Raw genomic sequence first — 4,984 nt, 5'->3', positions numbered from 1 at the left:
GGTGCAACAATGAATGAATGGAATTCCAAAATCTCTGTAGATGTTCACTGAAATGAAAAATAAACAAACTAAATTTAAAAAAAAAAGAAAGTTCTGTAGTGCCTTTCTGAGTGGTTGCACCATTTTACACTCCTGTAAAGAGTGAATAAGGTTTCCAATTTCTCCACAGCCTTGCCAATATTTGTTATTTGATACTCTGTTGAAATTTGCTATTGTTACTAGGATGAGATGACATCTCATGTTTGCTTTGATTTTCGTCTTTCTTAGAGCTGGGGATTTTGAACATTTCTTCATGTGTTTGTTCACTATTCGAATATCTTCTTCAGTGAAAAGTCTGTTCATATCCTGTGCTCATTTTGAGATTAGGATGTATATCTTGTTGAGGTGCTAGAATATTCTATAAGCTTTAGATATAAGTCCCTAATCAAACATGTCATAACCAAATATTTTTTCCCAGTCTTTGGCTTTCATTTTGACCCTGTTGGGAAGTTTTTTGATGTGCTTAAGGACTTGATTCTTAGAAGGTCCAATTCATCTATTTCCATGAGTATTTATTGTTGACCCAAATAAATTAAACCTTAACAATTTCCATATTTTCTCCATGTATCTTGGTGTTGCTTACTGGTTTAGTTGTACAGATTTTGTTTTCTTTGTGTTAAGAAGAAATATAAACAGAAGTCTATATTTTTTATATTTATCAGTAACTATACACGTTTGCCTCTTTTTGTTCATTAAGCAAGATTATGTCATCTGTCTGTCACAGGTTGTTAATCATTTTTCCTTTAGTCTTAATCCTTTATTCTTTTGTCCAACTTCTTGAATTGTTGCTCAGCAGACAGATTGAACAAGTATAGTAAAAGAATACAATGCTAGCACAAATTCTGATTTTAAACTGTATATTACTCCCTTATTTTTGGTCTGTGTACAGTTTCACACAAGCACAATTAAATGTTCTGATATTTCCACCTTTGTGATGTTATCTATAACTTGTAATGATTCACATAGTCCAATACTTCTGTATAGTCAATGAAATAAAGATCTTACTGGTATTCTGTGTTTTCAATACATTGAAATAAAGGGCCTAAATTGTATGAACTGTGTTTTAAAAAGAAAACAAAAATGTTGTTTTTGTTATTATTAATGGTGGTTGTTGTGTACTGTCGAGTCAGAATTGAGTTAAAGGTGATCCTTTAGCGGGTTTTCAGAGGCAGTTAATCACACAAGAGATTTGCCTATCCCTATGGAAATAGTATTAATCTATTTGATGCATTTTTAAAATATTAATACAATATATAGTGCTAATGGGCAGTATTTTACCTATTCCAATACAGATAGGCAGACAAAACTCTTGAGATTTTTCAAAGCAAGAGAATCACACAAGCTACTTCATAAGCTCCTCTTCTTCCATGAAGTGCAGGGTGTTGTGTATCAGCAATTAACTTCTGAGAACCTGCCTGTCATAGAGATGAGATAAGTGAAGACATCAGTGTTGGTACTTAAACCTTTTCCAGTCTAAGAAGTTGTTAGTGTATTTAACGAGTTCCATGTAATCCAGTTAATTGCACACATAAGCTTGTCAGAAGAACTTCCAGCTAAAACGAATCAATAACATATTAAGAGCACAGCTGGAAATACAGCGATAATGGAGTTTTCTGCTCTCCAGATTTTGTTGGCTGATTCACTCGTGAGTGTTGGTGGCCTTGTCAATAATTAGGCCAATAGCTCCTGCAGCTTGATGGTTAGTATTTGAGATATGGGTTCTGATTACTTGTGAGTGTCAGTGAATTAAGAACCTAACTGCCACGTACAGGATCTAGTTTATGCTAAGAGGATATTCTAATCTGGTCAGTTAATTATTGAAAACATGCTCAATTTCATAAACACTAATTAATGTTCAAATACATGACCTAAAAGCATAAGACAATTTTCTACATTCTTTAAAAATGTATAAACTACTGAGAAAATCTCAACTGAAAGTTAAGCTAGACATTGATTTGTTATATTCATTAAGACTACTTTTTAAGATATTTCATTTCTGCCATCTAAAAAATACGCAGTTCAAGACCGTAAATGGCTTTCTATCTGTTACTCTTTCTCTTCCAACCTCTTGTTCCACCATATGTAATTTCAGTTGCTGTGATATTAAAATACAAACAAACCCAATTCTATCTATTTGCATCTATTTTGGCTTGTATGAAAATTTCTCACTTTTTAATAAAAATATTTATTAAAATATTTTACAAAATATTTTCAGTGATGTTAAAAATTACATCATCATTTAATATAAATTTTACATGCCTCTGGAAACTCTATGAACTTTGATAAATGTCTATAGTTCAACTTAAAGGCAATCAACAACAACAACAACTGTCTTAATAATAATAATGCATATCCAAAGCTCCAAATGAGAAAATTAATTAGATAGCTACTGGAATTTCCAAATAAATTTACTTAAAGAAACAACTATGCAAAGAAAGTTTAACGTTATGTCAATTTCCATTTTTATTTACATGAATTCATATTGTAATTGGTTTTGCGTATGGATTAAAAATAGCATGAATATATAAAACATGAATTCTTATATCAAAGTGATATAAAAGTATATATCAAAGTGAAAAACACAGACACTATTAATATTCACATAGATGTGAAGTATGGAAAATAAAACAATGCTATCCTAGGCTAAATATACTGAAAATACCATGGAATACCAAAATAACAAACAAATCTGTCTTGGAAAGGAAACAGCCATAAAATTCCTCAGAAGCTAGGATGATGAAACTTTGTCTCACACGCATTAAGCATGTTATCAAGAGGGTCCAGGAGAAAGATGCCTTGTACAGAAACAGTGAAAAAGAAGACCTTCCACAGGATGAGTTGGTGTAGTGGCTACAATAAAGCAGAGATTGTGAAGATGGGACAGGATCAGGCAACGCTTCATTCTGTGGAACTTAGGATCACTAGTCGTTGGAACCAACTTCATGGCACCCAGCAATAGCAATGACATCCTGGGCTAAGTTTTCTAAAGAAACAAAACTAGTGAAGCGTATAGAAGCCATGGAATGAGGGATATCATTGCTGATGTCAGATGATTCTTGGCTGAAAGGAGAAAGAAGTTTACTTGTATTTTACTGACAATACACAAACATGGGCCGATAACCAGCTACCATGGTAACTATTTTTTTTAAATCAGGTAATATATTGAATTTTGAGACTCTGCTCCGCAAGACCTACTTAAAGTGCTAACATATAGACATGTCACCTAAAGGACTAAAGTGTACTCCACCCTAGCTTTTGTGTTTGTAATACCCTCATATGCATGCGAATGCCTTGCTATTGTTGTCAACTTCATTTTATAGATGAAGAAACAAATGTATGGGGAAATGGAATCATTTACAGAACTGATTCCAGAATCTTTTCTCGAATACTCTGTCATCTACAATAATTTTAAAATAGCAGCACTAACATAAATAATATATTATGGAAACTATGAAAAAAATAAGGAAGGCAGCGAATAAGACAAAGAATAATGAAGAAGAAGAATTGATTCTTCCAAACTATAATGTTGATGAAGAATGTTGAAGTTACCATGAACTTTCAGGTGAAAAATAGGTCTTAGAAGAAGTACACGCAGAGTGCTCTTTAGAATATAAGATGGCAAATCTTGAGCTCAATTTCATTGTACTTGTCATCAGAAAAGACTAGCCTCTGGAGAAGGAAATCGTGTTTGCTAAAGCTGAGGACCAGGGAAGAAGAGAAAGACCTACAGTGAGGTGGATTGACACAGTAAGTAGCAATGAATTCAAGCATAACAGCAGTGATTGTAAGACGGTGGCACTGGACTTGGTAGTATTTTGTTCTCCTGTATATAGAGTTTCTGTGAGTTGACAAAGTCTCATGGGTACCCATAAAGAACAATCACTTTATGGAACATGATGCCCTTTTCTAGTAATTGTTCCTTTTTTGCATTATGTATTCTAAGTACGTTAGTTGAAGTCTAGTTATCCTATCCTCTGAGTAGGACATTGGTTGTATTTCTTCTAAAATAAACACATAAATTCACTTACTTGCCTATTAATATGTACATACACTTACAGGGAGCTCAGGCGGGCTAGTGGTAAGAAGCTGTGCTGCAATCTCGAAGGCACATGGTTCAAATCCACCAGTTTCTTTGTAGGAGAATAGGGGACAATCTACTCCAGTGCTATTTACTGACTATAAAAAGCCATTGAAGGGTCAGTCAGGGGTTGGTTGCAACTCCATGGTGCACAATATGAACACTTACTAATGAAGCTTAAAGACAAGAAAGTCGTTATAGATTACACGTTGTCTCCCCTAAAATTCATGTATGTGATGATGTACATTAATAACTGCATATAATGCTATGCAATGATTTGATAAGCCAAATTGTTAAATAATACAATACTTATTAATTGTCATCACAGTTTCAATATATTGTAAGGAGTGGTTACCTGGACTATCACCCATAATAACACTCCTAGAGCTGCTGGTAGATTCAAACTGTCAGAAAGGCTCTGCATTGGGAATAACATCACAACTCCCTAGGAACTATGCCACCAGAGCTCTGTTATTTAATATCAGGATATAAAAGTGGTATTAGAATAACATCATTTGACAGGATAACTTGTGAAATATTATTGATAGTAAAGTCAAGGTAAAAATTTTTCTAAAGGGCTGACATTTTGACCTAAGACCTCAGTGATGAGACGGCATCAAGGATGAAAAGATACTTGGGAAAAGTTCTAATACAGTGTCTGGGGAAGAAGTCAGAAGAATATAAATGTGACAGGAAAGGATGTGCATAAAAGAGGAGAAACATAGATCAAATTTCCATCACCAGGAAGCTCACAGGTTTCTGGAAAAACAATAATGCCTCGTACAGAGAAGAAATTCAATGACTACTTGTTAAGTGAATAATTTTTTAATAAATTTTATTAGTTTTAATGAACATTTACAGAGATTT

This window comes from Elephantulus edwardii, unplaced genomic scaffold, assembly GCF_000299155.1.
Source record: "Elephantulus edwardii isolate Elephantulus edwardi_28Jun2011 unplaced genomic scaffold, EleEdw1.0 scaffold00042, whole genome shotgun sequence".
Classification (NCBI taxonomy): Eukaryota; Metazoa; Chordata; class Mammalia; order Macroscelidea; family Macroscelididae; genus Elephantulus; species Elephantulus edwardii.
The sequence above is the reverse complement of the archived record's forward strand: the minus strand, read 5'-3'. Positions refer to the sequence as shown.